We start from the raw sequence: 17,539 nt of genomic DNA on the forward strand, positions 1-17,539 counted from the left end.
CGGGGAGGGAACAGCTCCTACTGGCAGCCTCTGGTCTCATTCCTCAGGCAACAGCAAATCATACAGGCAAGATTTTTCAGATGTGAACATGCCTGTCTGAAATTGTCAGCCAAGTACTTCCTTGCTCAAAACGTGTTCATGCTCAAAACACAACCTGGTTTACCAGCTCCTAGGTTACCTAGTGTTGTGGTTGGTGCCCCATCCCGGAGACTTTCAAGGTGAGGCTGGATCAGGCCCTGGGGGATCTGATCTAGCTGTGGTGCCTCTGTGCATTGCAGAGGAGTTGGATTAGGTGGCTCTCAGAGGTCTCTTCAAACTCGAAGGATTCTATGATTCTATGTCTGCGCACACCCTGGACCTGCTGTCAGAGCAACATTTGTAAACCCTTGCAAACCTCAGCGGGACCTACTCCATTGAACTACCAAGAAAAAAATTAGTAGCACAGCATCATTTCCCTTCAACAGCAGAGATCCCCAAGACAGACACATTCAGATTATGCTGGTACACTTCAGCGACTTTATAGGGTTAAGTTTAAGGGGAATGTCTTGCTGAATTACACAAGTGGATTTAATTTGATATGACAACAGTAGCCATACAACTCCTCCCCCAGGCTAAGCAGCCTGGTGTAACAGGGTGTGAAAAGTCATTATTTGCTGAGAACTCAGGTGTAAATTAAAAATCACACCTTCTTGTCACACTTTTTACTTCATTGCAAAGAATAGGACTCAAAAAGTCTCAAAAAAAAAAAAAAAACACAACAACAACAAAAAAACCCAAACAAATCTTGAAATATAAAACCTAATGCAAAGCAGAATTGTACTTGCCTTACTAACCAGTAAAAAAAGTAAAGAGATACATTAAAATGGTGGAAAGGTCATTGCTCCACTCTAGAAGAAGGTTTGCATCCTGGAACATTTCTTGCTAAAGCAGACATGGAGATGTTAACATTCCAAAAAGTGTCAAGCAAACAACAGCCATGCAAAGCCACATATACTTTTATCACTATGTGACCAACTCTACAGCACAATGTCCATTTGCACATGGAAATGTATTGTAGGTTGTGCACTTTAGGGGGAATAAAGTGCTGACAGTTTAGAAGTTTATTTAAAGAACTTAATATTAAGGGTCAATACACACAAACTTCAAAATGTGTTTCAAAAGTGCTTGCTCAATTCCTAGCAAATATTCCAGGCACAGGAGCTGGGAAAATAGCACTCTAGTCTTCCATCAGCATTTGCTTGTGAGAAAGAATCTATGGCACTGCAGACTACAGATACATTAATCCTTAACAGACCTCTACATGACTGTCAATGAGGTCACAATGAAAGTTTTAGTGCATTTTAGGACAAGAGTGAGGAATGTGATGTGTGCACTCCTATATGTCACAAATATGTGACAAATTTTGCACAGTCAGATCTCAGCATTGCAAGTGTAAAGTTTAGGAGTTGATGCATATCATGAATAAAACTAAAGTGTTCCCTGTGTGTATTTTTGAATTCTATCTCAAGTCATTTTTATCTTTGTATGCATTACAGAGATGTATTGTTTTCCTTCCACTTATTCTCAAACTACTACAGCCATTTAATATAATTAAATCCAAGCTACAATATGGAAAGCAGAATGTCTAATCTTGGATACAGTACATGGAAATGTGGTAAGTTAGCAGGACATCAGTTATCCACTGACCCTTTTAATAGTATAAAGGGAAATACTCTATGAGGAGCACCTCTGCAACTCTCCCAACAACTAGGAAAATAGCAACAGTTTATTGCTGATGGTTATCAGGTACATGCTAGCACAAAGCATCCATCTGAATTCTTACAGAAACAATTAAATGAAGCGATGTGAGAGAAGGGAAAGAAAATTCAAGTATCAGTGCAGGAATAAATCTCAAAGTGCACACTTCTGTTCTCTTTCCCATGCTCTACTGTAGGATAGGTAGCTGCAACACAAACTTAAGAGCAGACACAACAGAAAATCTGCATCAATTCACAATACACCTGTTTGAGAAGTTCTTGGAAGAAAATTTGCACAACCATAATGCAGATGCAGATGAAGGGGTAAAAGCCAGACAACACTTCTAAACCCTGATCAGAGCTAAAAAGAACACAAAGATTACTGGACTTGTCTGTCAACTGAGCTGACAAAATCCTCTGCTGTAGGAATTAGTTCTGAAAAAAATATTTAAAAACCAACTCTCTCCTTATCGTACTTGCTTCTGATTAAATATGAAGCTTCTGCTATCCACATTTGCACTAGATGATCTTTAAAAGTAATTTTATCTATGCTATCTATGGTGTTACTGGAAAAATGTCACACTTCAACTCAAGTACCAAGTTCTCTCTGTTAGACCTGTGCAAGTTATTTGGCAATTTGAAAGCAATAAAAGAAAGTTAACTCGACTTGTTTTAAGGTGATTTAATACTCTACAGACGAGACTCTGTCCAATCTATTGCTGGCAGCACTGCACAAGCCATAAAACAAAAATATTTTATTTTTTATGCATGCAACTTCTGCAAATAAAGGCACTGTAACATAAGATCCATCTTTTTCAACTTAAAAAAAAAAAAAACCTTACCAAATTAAAATACAAGGTTACTGCATATTGAGAACAAGAAAAGATCAAGTAATTGTTAAAAATTCATAAACCTCAAAAATGAAATCTCATATATCACAGAAAATGTGATTGGACTGAAGGTACTCAGAACAATACAGGAACTGCTTTGAAAAGATAAAGAAAAAAGTCATTTATTCTTGTAAAAGAAATCACACTGACTTCTTTTTCCTCAGAGTAGAAGTATGAATTTCTCCCCAGGACCACCAGTACTTTCGATGGTGTCACTGCTTGTCTTCGCAAAGGACTTCACCATCTATCCCTGAGCAGCGCAGAGACTTCTGACATATATACCTTGCAACAGAATTCCAAAGAAATCTAATTGACAGCTGTCATAATCCTGTCTCTTCTTTGCAGTTGTTCACAGGCTCATGCAATCGGAAGTTCAGGCTGAAAATATATGTGTATTCTTATATGGATGGCTTTCAGATGGATCAGTCCCTCTAACTCCCACAACAGATGGGTGAAAATAAGTGGTGTATCCTTAGATTCACTTAGAAGTTGTATAGGTAAAAAATGCATTATAGCAATTGAAGTGTCTGTTTTAATGAAATATCGATTTATAAAATTAGGCCATCATCCCAAGTTGTGAGTGACATGAACCTCAGTGAAGTTTTTGAGCTCTCCTGATGTTTTTGATCAGCTGCATGAATCAGAAGACAGAGAAGGGGTGAAAGTTACAGTAAAGACAAATGAGAACTCCTTGAAAATGAGTGAATTGCAGTCACTGGTAAAGACAGATGGCTGTGCGCAGTCAGTATACGGTCAGTGACATCTTGCCCAAAGGTCCCTTTCAGGTAACCATTACATAACTGGGAAACCTAAAGATTGCTGCACTTTATGAATTGACAGAATGCTCAAAGCTTGTCGGCTCTTTGAAAGAGTCTGTGTTTAAGACACAGGAAAACAGGTCTGAGTAAGTCTGGTGCATCTCTCATTTTTGTTCGTGTGTTGGGTGCAACACACAAGGTAAAATCTTGGGGCTTTTGTCTGTCCCAAACAAAGAGGGCAGGGCATCAGGAAACAACCTGTAGAGCCTGCTGAGGATGGTTGGGTGTGGACAGGCTTGCAGCACCCTGACCTTGGGCCTGGAAGCTTTGAAGAGCTTGGGCATGACTGTGCTCCTCATTCTGCATGGATGGGCAGCAAGGGACATGTGAAATACAAAGCTGCCTGAGCAGTGTGCGGTCTGGAGATCTCCCGCAAATCATCTTTGCCCCTGTTTTGCCAACTTATTTTAGGAGCTGAGAGTGGGGTTGCAGCACTGAGCTGTGCATATCGCCTCCTGTATCTTTGACTTGCTATTTTAGCATCACCGAGGATTGCTGAATTATGTGATTACTAGCTGCTGACAGCACTCCTCCTCCACTTTATTTATCATATGAAGACGATGATGAATAATTGGGTTTTAACACATTTCACGATGCACATTTTTTTGTTTTGCTTTCTACAGTTAACTCCTAATGACTGTTTCGGTCACAGGTTTTTGTCCCAAGGAGTTTTGTTGGCATGTTAAACCAGGTGAGTTGATATGATTAAGTTGAATAGTAAAAATAAAACAGGCTGTCACACTGGCCTATTTTACACACCAGAAGCAGCACCAGAAGCAGTGCTCTAATTTGGCACCCTTTGCCACAAACTCTTTAAATAAGGGCATTCTAAAGGATGGACCAAGAAATGTATTGGATTTATTTGGCTAATTTATGTCTAGGGTGTACACAGCTCATTTCTTCAGGTTGTAGCCCTTATGGTTAACCAGCCATGACCACAATAAACCAGTGCCCACAGCCCGAGTGTTATTGTCTTGTTGCATACAGCTGATGAAGCCACAGCTGATACAAGAGCTTTAGCTGAAACCACCAGTGGAAACACAATCAGCCATTTCAATCTGCAAGATCAAAGGAGGAAACTGGGAAGTTTGAACATCACTGTTTGGGTTATGACAGTGTAAGCAGGATATAAGTAAAAGAATTCACAAAACTTCTTTAGAGGACTGCTTCATCCTACTTGTCCCCTTTTCATCGGCAGCTTATTTATGATCAACTCAAAAACCAACAGCCCAACCAACCAAAACAAAGAAAAGGTCCCATACATAAGGACTGTATATAATCAATCATTTGTTTTAGTGACAGTGGTTTATACTTCACAGTCTAAAGATATCCTGGCATTGTATTTTTAGGTTTGCCTGTCTCAACTGGCAAATCTTCAGGAGAGGTTTCAGTGGTGGAAATTTCAAGGGAAAGTTAGCACTTCATCCCAGGTTGTAGATTGCTAGAAAGAGCACATTCAGCCCTGTGCCTTTCATGTTATTGTCACCTAATGATGTTAAACTTTTTCCAAAAGGCTAGAAGATCTGTGGTTCAGCCTCAGGCAGTTACGAGGCATGTGGGAAAAGGTAAGAGTTCAATGATTTCACTTTGTTTGCTCACTCTGTGCCTCCTAAACCTACACATTTTATAAATAAATCTTTTCTGAGTGTAGGTCTTGTTTGCATTGCACTCAGTCAGACTGAAGCAATACAACACCAAAAGAGGTGTGAAATTCTTTAGGATGTCTTAAGTAGACTGTTAATTTCAAAACATCATTTCACTTTTAAAATGCTAGTAATTTTAAATAAATACATATTCCAAACAGCAATACATGAGTTATATGTATTTAGTTATACACCCTGGTCAAATACATAAAAAGATATTTTGGTCTTGAAAATATAAAACGTGAAGTATTACAGTGCTAGTCGATAAAAAATATCTAGATGAGTAAATTTCACATTTTCAGTTTTGAAAGTGGCTTACATTCCTTTATTTCTGCCATGCCTCTCTGTGTAACTGATCATAAAGCAGACTTCTATTTCAACTCTAGTGCTGATATGGAAAAAAAAGAGCTTTTACTGAATTTGTACAAACTTTGATAGTCTGTTTGTTCAAATCCCTAAACTGGTCATGTTCACATGGCTCAGCAGTCAAGGGGAAGTCATATATCAAAAGTTCTTTCTTCACTTTTTATTTTTAATCCAAAGCCTTTGTCACATAGGCTGTCTTAAGCAAAACCATGAATTTTAAAAAGAATAATAATGCTGAAACACTCTGCTTCCACTGCCAGTCACTTTTCCACTCAGCAGACAACCCAGGGCAGCTTATTTGAGACAAGGTCAGTGTTGCCACGTTCATCTGCTTTTCATCTTTCTCTTCCAGGACCCAGAAACATTTTTTTGAAATAATTTTTCCTTCCTAAACATAAATCAGTATACTGATATTCCAGTCATTGTTTTCACATTTGTATTATCTTCGACATAATACCAAAGGAGAGTATGGGCTACTTAGTTGCCCGCATGCAGTGCGTTTCTTTGCCACAAAGACATGTTAATGAGCATTTATAGATGCAGTAGTATACAAGTAGATGTGCAGGCTCAAATTCATATTTAGGAAACTATAAATTCATAACTTTTGTGATCAGAATTAAAATTGTTCTGTTTTCATATTTGAATGGAAGAGTAGAAGAATAATTTCCTGTAAGACCTAAGATCTCAGTAAAAATATTGTTTTAACTTGATGTAAGTAAGCTTCTTTGGAATTGTTATTTCTATGTCTCAGCATATGTGTTAATAACAGTAACTACCAATTACAGCTCAGATGAATACTGAAAACAACATTTATGAGACACACTGCGACATGGAAACCATGCTTATTGAAGAAAGATGTTCAAAGATGAACATGTTTTTGATCCAAGACCGTGTGATAGTTCACAAAACAATTAAAAAATAAAACTCTTATTCCTTTTCTCATTGTTGGATTAAAGAATGAGTCCTCTGTAGTCCCTTTTCTTGGTGGCTTCCTTCTGGATGCTCTGTTGCTCAGATGATGTAAGCACTGAGGTGCTGTTCAGAACCAAGCCACAAAAAAGAACTGTCCTTTTTCCCCAGTGCTACCTCCTCATATTCCCTGCTCCCACTGTCCCCATCCCTCTTGTCACTCCAAGCTCTCTATGATCCTATGAGCCCCACAGGGGACAAACACAATCAAAAACTCAGCAGATGGTTAGTTTTCTGTCAAGTCTGGCCCTTGTCCAGTTCATTGTAGAGACAAAAACAGCTCTACTGATAAAAAAAAGGTGGTGACACAAAAATGGCAATGAGTTACAAGGGGTTTATGTGGGAAGACTTCTTCATTTGGTAGCAGTGTTGGCTTGAAAAACTCCTGCCTGATTTTAATAAGGATATAGACAAACAGCAATTTGGAAAGTAGATGCCCTGATGTGAAACACTATCTCCAGCCACTTATTGTTGCTTGGCAGGAAAGATGTTAAACCCAAGCTGTTTGCGTATTCCAATATATCAGTTCAGCTATGCAGTAAGTAATCATTGGCACAGTGTGTGTGGTACCTTAAATTATCACAGCTGTCTTTACAGTGACTCTGATCAAATCTTAACATGCCAAGGTGATGAGTTTTGATCATATATAGAGTCATCCAGATCTCCATATTTCCAGTAATTCTTACAGATAACATTGGTGGAAAAGTCTACTAAGTGTGGAATGCAGAAAAGCCAGGCCTTCTGCAGACTTGGGTCTGATTTGCCTGTGAGATCCAATGGAGAGTTCATCCTACCTGTTCCTGGTTGTTTCTGCAGTCCTGGCAATGGCTGGTATCACAATATTTCTGCTTTTTTGAGAGTGACAGTGCTGCTGCTGTCTGCTCATACTAAGACTTCTGAAAACAGCATTCAGCAGATTCTAGTTCAAAGCAGAACAGACTCAGTCTTTAGGCTTGAGGTGAGTCGCTGGGGCTATATTTAAACATTTGCACCATAAATGGAGTTCAGTGCTTCAGCTGTGTTTCCTGCAGTTTAGGAATTGATTGGCTCATTACTCCCCTGTCTAAGACAGTCAGTGAAAGAGAATGTGTTTGTGACCCTTGATGGATGACACTAACATGAAACCATGGCTCAAATCTTCTTAGTTTAATCCAAGCTGCTGGACTCTGTACTGATATGCTAAAAGTAGGCACACAGGTTTCCTTACCATTTTGATGTGGATGAGATTTTAACGATAGGTGAGGAAAGGAGATAGAAATCAGCACGACTAAACAACCTGAATACTTTGTCTGCTGGTATTTCGAATTTCTCACATTACACTTGCAAATCTTGTAAGTATGGACAAATATATGTGTTTTTAAATTGTTATTATTCTTCCCCACATTTTTTTTCCTCCTTAAATGCAGTTGGAAGTTTAAGATTTTTACTATCTTCAAATTCTTGAGCTATCCTCCTGCCACAATGTGGGTGCTGGAGGTCAGACATCCTATCATAACTCTGTGCCAGTGTAAAGTTTTGTCTAGGACACAGCACAGGATGGATTCTTTGTGTGCAGTGTGATTCTCTGCAGGAAACAGAAGTGTGTTGCTCTTCACTTGGCATGACCCACCAGTGCCATGGGTTGTCAACCAGCCTATGCTCTGGAGTCCAAGGTGAACGTGGGGAAGATTCAGCACTGTCTTTGTCCTTTGGTCTGGCACTGAGCAGGGAGATGTTAGGGGAAGAACAGCTGCACAAGCAGCCTCCAATCAGGTCATGACATTTACCTGTGGTCTCTTTCTTTTTGCATGGAAAATCTAACAATATTAATATGGTTTTGTCTATTGCATTGCCTTACTCTATGTCAGCTGTTGAATGTGTGTGTTTTTTCTTGCCACTGGTATAGATACATCACCAGTGAGGTGCCACTGGTATAGATGCATCACCAGATACATCTAACCAGTAAGGTTAGATGGTTGAATGTATCCTTCCAACCTTAAATCTTATGAAATATCTAAAACTCAGCTATATCTTAAAAGGCTTAAAATAATCAATGTTATGACTTAATGTAATTAAAAAGTGTAATTAAGGCAGTCGAAGTATAGCACAGTGATTGACTGCTAAATGAATTTTCAAATGCTTCCATACAGCAATATTTCTATCATATTTATTCCATAATTTTTCAAAATGCTGGTAGATATGAGGTATATTATCAATTAGAAAGCTGTGCTTTTAGAAAGCTGTGCAAATCCAGTTTTACTGAGAGGAAATGATTAGCTAAATTCCAGACTTTGTCTCTTAGGATCTCTTGACATTAAAGAATTACACCAAACAACTCCAAAGAGATTAACAGCTCATCAGTTTTTTTTTAATGCGTGTCCCTGATAGGATGATGAATTCTGAAAGCAAGCCACCGCTAATCCTGCAATACTTTAAAATACTGTGAGCTATAAGCTTGGTTAGTTTAAGAACTGTTTCACAATCACTTCTACTTTCTTTGCTGTGCAGACAACAAATTTCAGAAAATTGACCCCTAAAAACCTATCCAGCTGTCTGTGATTATTTGTGTGTGTAACATTGTTATACAATCTTACTTGCAGTAAGAGTTTTTGGAAATAACTGGATATCATTCTGTATTTGGAAGGATAAAGTAAGGTAACTGGAATCAAATAAAGATTTGGGCAGGAGAGAATGTGAAATTTGGTCCCAGTACATGGGCTGCAATAGGACAAACCCAATGACTGAGGCTAACAGGAACGAAAAGAACAACTGTGAATGTTCAGAAACAAAACAGCAACGCAGAACAGAACTTTTAAAAATAATTGCAGTATAGCCAAGAATGTTAACATACTCATTTGTGCCAAACATGTCTTAAGCCTATTGTTAGCTTTGAACAAGCAGTGATAAAATTTTACAGAATTTTAGCATAAGAAAACGTATCATAGAACGCTGTTGGAGATCACTGCCATATTCAACATAAGCAGGTGGTAACAAAACAGGTTTTCTATTGAAGTTTTTATGGATAATGAATTCCTATTAGCTATTTTTCCTCCATTTCTGATATTGTATAGTTGAAGGGCACTTTTGTGTCTTTTGAAAGTGACAGCAATAATAAACTGCTGGGCTCCATGGATTTTTATGCAAGAAAATAAACTAGCTTCTCATATCTACCTGCTGGATCCTCTCCTGACAGAAAGCCACCCTTTATTTTATAAATATTTTTTAAAAATAGAATGTGTAATTGCTCTGGTGAAGCTTTCTAAATGAAAGTCACTGCCAGTTAGCAAAAATATCTTATATTCATCTCTTGTTGAATACTATGCTTTACAGGCTTCAGAAAAGCTGTGTTAAAGAAAAAAGCAAAAGATTGGAAGTGTTGTGCTAGCTCATGTATTGAATGTAGCCAAACTGTTTTTAATAAAAAAAAATAATAATATTATTATTATGGTATATTTTTGATACAGCTGAGAATTTGGATTCTAGCATGGCAACACTGAAGTAACACCATGCAATCTCCATGGCACAGGTAAGGTTATGTCAGTAGCACTGTTTTGAAGGCTCTATGGCTATACCTCATGCACCATGTGTAAGAGTTTTAGCTTTTCACATATCCTGGCCTATGGGAAGGGGAGGGAACTAATGGAATGTTTGAGGGGATATTCTGGATAGCTGTCTCAGTCTGGTCAGGAACAATCAGTACAGAGTTAGCTTTAAGCTTGTTGATAGCAGTCTGTGGAGATATCTTCATCTGATACCTAGCATGATTTACTCACTGTATAGGAGACCAGGATATTTATCTCAGCTAGGGATTTTATACCAAAATGCTTTGTTTAGGAGTTAAGTGTGTGAGAACTTGTAGCGAAGCAGTTGACCTTGGTGTGAAATCATGGCAACTGATAGCAGCGTTTATGGGGGGATAGACTTTCCTCCTTACTTTTATTTGAAAATTTCAATCCATGCAAACATAAACTTCAGAGCAAATCTAGTCCTTCAGTGGCATAAAGTGTGTCTAAGGGGTTGTACTAATGGTTATCTTGCTGGGTAGATGGAGAGGGAAGGTCTAAATTTTAAAATACAGATTCTTCAAGTATACATAGATAAAAACTTCCTCTTAAGTTACACTCTTCCGATACAAGGACTACAGTCTATTGCTTGAATGAGTGGAGATTAGTTCTATAGCAGGACCAGTAGTTACAGATAAAACTACATCTGAAACAATAGAACCATAGAATATCCCAAGTTAGGGTACCCTAAGGATCACTGAATCCAACTTCTCCAAATGTTTTAGTTAAATTTATTACTAACATAATACTAGCAGGTCACGGGAACTGATTCAGTAAACTGGTAAAAGAAAATGTTAACTAAGCCATCTGTCAGCATGATAAAGATTTGAATGCAGGACACTTGCCAGTTATCCTTTCTATGTCTGACATTTTCCTAATTCCATGCAAAATTATGCATTAAATATTTTTGCTATAATCTCAGTGGGTTGCTAATAGCATTTATTTGTTTATTTATATGCAAGCTAAGACATCAATGTTAGCCAAAACAATTTGTTGTTATTTGCACAGATTTGCCAAAACTCCTGGGTTTTTGTAGCTTTCATTTACTTGTTTTTCAGAATTTGTGATTCACTTTCAGGCCAAGGATAGCATATTCAATTAACATTTAACAAACTTATACCAGTAATTCTATATCTGGAAAAAAACTGACATACAGAATGTCTATTCTCAAATAATCTTGATATTAAATCAGATGAGGGATTAAATTTATTTCGACTAAATACAAAATATATATCTCTGTAAAACCTTGATGACTACTTCAGAAAATGGCTTTCCAAAGAAGCAGATTTTAAAAGATTATCTGAAATTCAGTGAAACAGTAGCATTGATAGATGATGTGCCTTTTCCACTTCAGTGATAAAAAGCCTTACTTGCTTTTTGTACGTCTGTTTTTCTTTACATTTCTTGCTGACAGTAAATTTTTTTTAGCCTTCTCAATATTGTCATATTAAGGAACTTCTTACTAAATCTGAAGTAAAACTAGTTACGATAAGTTGTTTTAAGCCTTTATGTTTCGGCTTGGGTGTGGCACACTCTTCCAAGTCAACCATCTAATATATAGACAATGGACAGGTAAGTGTTTAAATTAAAAAATGTATTACCTTTTACAAAGGAAATGACACAGTGTCTTTATAAAACATTTTCTTTCTTCTGGTGACAATCATGATCATGCCACTTTTATACATGTTTTATTACAAACAGGTTTCTAAATTTATCACCTGATTAGAAAATTAATCATTCCTCTGAGTTTATTACCAGGTTTTGTAGCCCACATTTCTTGCCAAATTCTTGTTCAACCTCTAAAAATCATTTTTAAAATATTAAACAGTGAAATACATTGTCTAGTATCACATCTTGGAAATAATTTCTGCTTTTTAACATATCAACTATGACATTTCTTAGCAATTTTCTTGGTTTCACTTTAACCCATTAAGTTAAATTCTCCTGAGCAAAGTTAGTGCTGTAGATCTCGAGTCCTGTGGATTTCACAGAGTATAATCAACTTCAAATTGGATATGAGTGGAGGAAAAGTGAAAAGTGTAACACGTTTCAAGAAAAAAATATTTTTATTAAAAAACAAAGCCCAAAGTACTGGATTCAGTGATTAAAAATTTTTGCTCAGTATATCCTTAAAAATCTTTTTGATAATTCGGATCTTCTAATTCTGTTAAGTTGATATGGCCTGTAAGACGCAAATTGATATATTATGAAGAAAATTAAAATTGACAAATAGAATGCACAACTTTCTTTCCAGGGCACATTAACAAGAGATTATTCAAGCAAAGGGACCTATGGTAAACTTCTGGAAAGGAAATACATATTCTGTAACCTGTCTGAAGGGATACGAACTTCATTGTGCATTAACTTGGCTTACATTTGCAATGGCTGCCATTTTGGAAGTATTCCAGCTTTGCATCCTCACATGATTGGCTGCTTGGTTTGCCTATGTGGACCCTGCTGTAATGGGGCTGGCTAGATAAATATCTGGAAAACTCTCTCTGCAGTTAAAAGCACTCAAATTTGGGGGTATAACATATGGACAAGAAACACAGCTAAAACAGAGCAGCACACCACCAGTCTCCTTGTCTTCTGGGAAGAGGTGATCACGTTAGAACAAACTTCATTGCAAAAACCTTTACAAAATTGCCACCAGCAGGGTTCATTTAACCAGGTCATGTCTGTCCTGCAGCATGGAGCCACAGGGGAAAGTCCAGTACAGTCTTCCCATCTACTCTGAGAACAGTGCAGATTTTGAAGCATGATAGTTGCTGTATTTATCTGAAAACTTGGTCTTTGCTCTTTTAAGAGCACATTATAAAGCTCTGTGAAATCATATGATATAGTATGGCATAATAATACAATCTTTGAAGTTGAATATAGTCCAAGCATAGCATTTATGACAACTGGTGCATACTTAATGAGTGATGGTGTCTCACAGAAAACTAGCAACTCTTGAATTGAACACATAAGCATGCAAAGTAAGATGTTAAGATGGCAAGCTCAGGTCACTGCACCTTCTAAGATTTTCAGAAGTTGCTGCGATTCTATTCATGTCACTGTGTGCATGCCCACAGGAGGTGAAACATGGAACTTTTGTGCATAAAAATACTCTTGTAGCTCTGGCATCAGAAAGAGAGCTGCTATGTTTTCCACATCAGAATAGGTAATTTAGAGATAGAATCTATCCTTTATCTATCCTAGAATAGAATCTAACCTTTCATCCCTGAAGAACATCAGGTAGGACCATTCTGGTGAGTTATGTCAATGCATACCTTGCATGAGAAAACTTGCAATTACACTTCCATGATCCATATGGCTGAAAGACCATTTTTTGTAAACTCACAATAGTAGCACTGGACCTGCTTTACCAGGTAGTCTTGGAAAAAATTTCTTCTAAGGATCCTGACAGGACTATTTAGAAAGAGTAACATGGTTTTGCATTCTTTCTGGCCTCAGCTTTCCTATCCTTAGGCCTACTCAGTGAATTCTCAATGCAAAAAGGATTCTGTGATGTTTGGATGACTGTGAAGGAGATCTCACATGATTGACTGTTCTCCATTTCACTAGAAGAGCATCTGGATCTGCACAAATATCACCTGACTTACATCACTAGGAAATTTTACTGGCGCCTTCAGGTCACAAGCATATCACTCTGCCATACTACAATCTCCATTAAATCTTCACTGAAATTTTACCACCACCAATCCAAGTAGTCATCTGGACTAGAATAATCTTCCTCCAGGACTTTATACTTGCAGTTTCTCTGATACTTACCTGCTACTGCCATTGGGCTACCAGACTGCCTAAATGTTGATTCTGGTGGTGGACCCACATATCATGCTTCACTAGCATCCTTATTTTTAAGATACAATTTTGATTCTATTTTAGAAAGATTAGAAATAAAACCAACTTTATGCAACTGTGTCTGCAAGAGCAAAATGATTATATATAGCACCATATATACTTCAAAGAAACAGAGATTATGAAACCAAGCACACAAGGTCCTTAGGAATAATGTGCCTGCAGAACTTCATGTCATGGAAAGTATCTGTGTAAGACACTATTATTAATAAAATAACATTACTGTAGATGTATTCAAAAGTATCCCATAGTGAACTGAGATAGCAGTGAATGTGGAGTAGCTTCGACTTTCTGCTCGGATATTGCTGCTAATTAACAGCTTTCTGAAGTGCAGGGGCGTTTCTTGCTGAAGTAGGAAATGAATGTCATATTATATGGGATTATTATAAGCCATTTCTTTAGTTCACAGGATCTCATGTAATTCCACATTAAGGATTACATACCACATTCTACTACTGATCTACCAGAAATAAAAGCAGATAATTGCCTACTGGAAAATAGCGGGTCTAGAAGAGCTTACTTTATGTACTGAGGGCTCCCAAATGTTTGACAAAGTACACAAGAATTGCTCATTCTCCTATTCCTGTTTTAACATCTTTGAACAGAAAAAAAGGTCTTTATTCACAGAATAAAGCCTTTTTTACAACATTTTTTACAACATTTTTTAATACTGCAGACATTTTTTAACAGAGGTGAGATGAAAAAGTATCTCTTTCAGTTGAAACTTTTATTAGGATAAATTCTAGGATATACTGATTAGCAGCAACTCTTACAAAAATGAACTGCAAAGTATTTAAAGACTACAGGTGCTCAAGTTCTTTATTCTACATCTGATATAGAAAATGATATGCTATTTAGTCTCAGTAAAGTAGAGGTGTAATTTTCCTTTCAGATTCATTCCAATGCAGGTTTTCTTTATTGTGTGGTTTTTCACAGTCATCTTCACCTGATCAGGCTGATCCGAATGGAGCATTTCCATTCTCCTCCACATTCTCATCTTTGCAATCTTGTCTTCTCCTTTTGGGCTTGGTTTTGCAGCTCTGAAAGCAGTAGATCTTGCTGTGATCCATCTGAGGTGTTGTGCTGGTTCACATGTGCCTGCTAGGGTGCTACTGGTTGCCCCTGGAGACATGGCACTGCACAGCCTCACCACCCTTGGGCTGCCAAATATTGTAGAAACCCAAAGCAGTGCTCCCCTAAACAACTGCCCCTCTCAAAAACTTCTAAGCACTCAGAATGTGATCCAGGACTGTAAATATTGGATCAGCTTCTCTGAATCTAAATTTCATATACGTTTCAGTGTTACTTAAGACTCAGTGTCTTAAATTTCAGAGCAACTTCTACTCCCCTGCTCCTGAGTGCTAACTTGCTGTAGACATGCTTTAAACTTGGTCTTACAACACTTACGGAACATATGTGTAACTCCAGTACAAATGCTGTTACTGTGAATTACAGATGTCCCACTGTGTTTGTACTGACGTATGCTTTGTTGATGATTGATCTGGGCATCTACATGCCTGAACTCTGATAGGATTATAAGATGGGTAGATGAGATCCAGACTGGGACCAACCCCCCAACATTTCAGGCCTGCCAATTCTGTTCCTTCTCTATCCTGTCTGTGCTTAATTAAATGAAAAACACAGATCAACAGCATGCAATGACTTATCTAAGAAACTGGGCTTAGACTGTCTGCAGTCAGAAGGTGATGGGACTACCAGACTGTGGAGCAGCATGGTGTAAGACTCTTCCAGCATACATCAGTCCAAGCCTTTGCTACTGGAGCTGACTCTTCATTGTGAAAGTAGAACACAATTTTATGGAGACAAAGAGCAAACGAGGCAAATCTAACTGCAGGCTGGAAAAAAGGAAGCCCATTATATGGGCTTACAATCAGCCTGTTCTCTGTATTTTCCCAGAATTATTTTGCTATATTCATGGAGAGTAAGAGTATAGGATGAGGAATTTCAGGATATATTTACAAGATACGAGCAGGACATTTAGGTTGCATAGATTCCATGTAATTATTCACTTATCTGGGAAAGATGCTAAATGTTAGACGACAAAAGGTTATGCTGTGAGTTTCCTAATGTATTGCTGTTTGTAAGAATTGATCTCACTGTGGATTAACTGCTGTTGCTCCTCAGTAATTTACTTAGCACAACATGAAAAAAAAAAGGAAGAAGAAAAAAGTCAAGCCTGGTGAAAGCGTGATTTTCTTAGATGAATTACAAGCAATCTCTCCTTCTTAAAAATGTGTTTGCAAACGGGCTGATAAGCTTGTAGGACAGATGATTTCTATTAAAAACGGTTTGGCAAACATATGGATTAAGTCTTGCAGCGACAGAACAAACCCAGTTCAATTAAAGTAAATGGCAAGTACATTGATTTTAGTTGCACTGGAATACACCCAGGACAGTAGGTAAAACAGTGACATTTTAACTATTAGAGAGAACATATTGAAAGCAAATGTTTACATGTACAGTGACCTTACACCTTAGGAAAATGATTAGTTGTAAGCTGACCCTACATGAAAAGAATATTTAATGATTAACAACTGTGCCCTAATTCAGTGCACATGCACTTTTTAATACTTGTATTTGTCAATCTTAAACCAAATGCTAAATAAAATTGTAATAAATTACATGCTTTTCTTATTTTATTGAAGAAATTCAGTAAAAGTTTTTCTGCCCTCAAAGCAGAGTGAAATCTCTCTTGATGAGCAGAAGTATTATCTGAGACAGTACAAATTCACTAGGTGGCAGCATAGCTAGCAATTTTCTAAAAAACTTACTTCCAAGTTTGTGCATGTTTTAGGTACATCTTGACCAATCTAGACATGAAAACAGACAGAGAAATATTCTTTTAGAAAGCTAACATTAATAAAATCCAACCATTGTAAGGGTGGTGTTCTTTCAAAACACATTAATTTCAGGTTATGTTCTGCATCTGAAGCAAATGACGCATATGTATTATGATGTAAGGAAACAAAACAAAGAGAATGAAATTCCTCAAAAGGGATCATATCAGAGCTTTTAATTAGGTCTATAGCAGACAAAATTCAAAACACAGCTTCAGATGGTAAAAACATAATATCCGGCTATTGACAGCTATTATTGGTGATCTGAGTTGACCCTAACCAAGGAAAACATTTAGTCAAGATTGCATTGAACACGGCACAGGGCAAACACATGGTGCCAAGTGGAAGAGAGGAGGGAGTAGAGCTTACCTCCTTGGCTGACAATTTTCCAAGGAATACCGACGCTGTGAACTTGTAGCTGAACTCTCCTGTCTGGATATGAGACTGGAAATGTATTTTGTTTGCTACAAGATCCTCTCTGATTTCATGGCTTTACTGAAAATGACAGTTTATTTTTTCCTTTGGAAAAACTAGGTTAAAAGCTTCTCAGCAGAGAAAATGTGTATGAAAATACATTGGTAAATGGACTGAAATAATTCAGCCTTCTGAACTTCAGAAATTCAGATGAACAGATCAGCCTTCCTCATCTCTATATATGCTTTACTATCAACAATAGTAAATTCAGAATGGATAATGATGATTTAATGAAATGTTCTGCAAACAAGCCATTTCCTGGTGCAAATCAACATAATTATCCAGTAGTCTTTGCTCTCCAGTGTTTCTCTCAGCCTTAGCCAGACATGCTTAATGTTTTTCGAGCATGTTTGCAACATTGCTGCTGTTTGTCCATGTGAAG

Source organism: Lagopus muta, chromosome 2 (assembly GCF_023343835.1).
Source record: "Lagopus muta isolate bLagMut1 chromosome 2, bLagMut1 primary, whole genome shotgun sequence".
Taxonomy (NCBI): Eukaryota; Metazoa; Chordata; class Aves; order Galliformes; family Phasianidae; genus Lagopus; species Lagopus muta.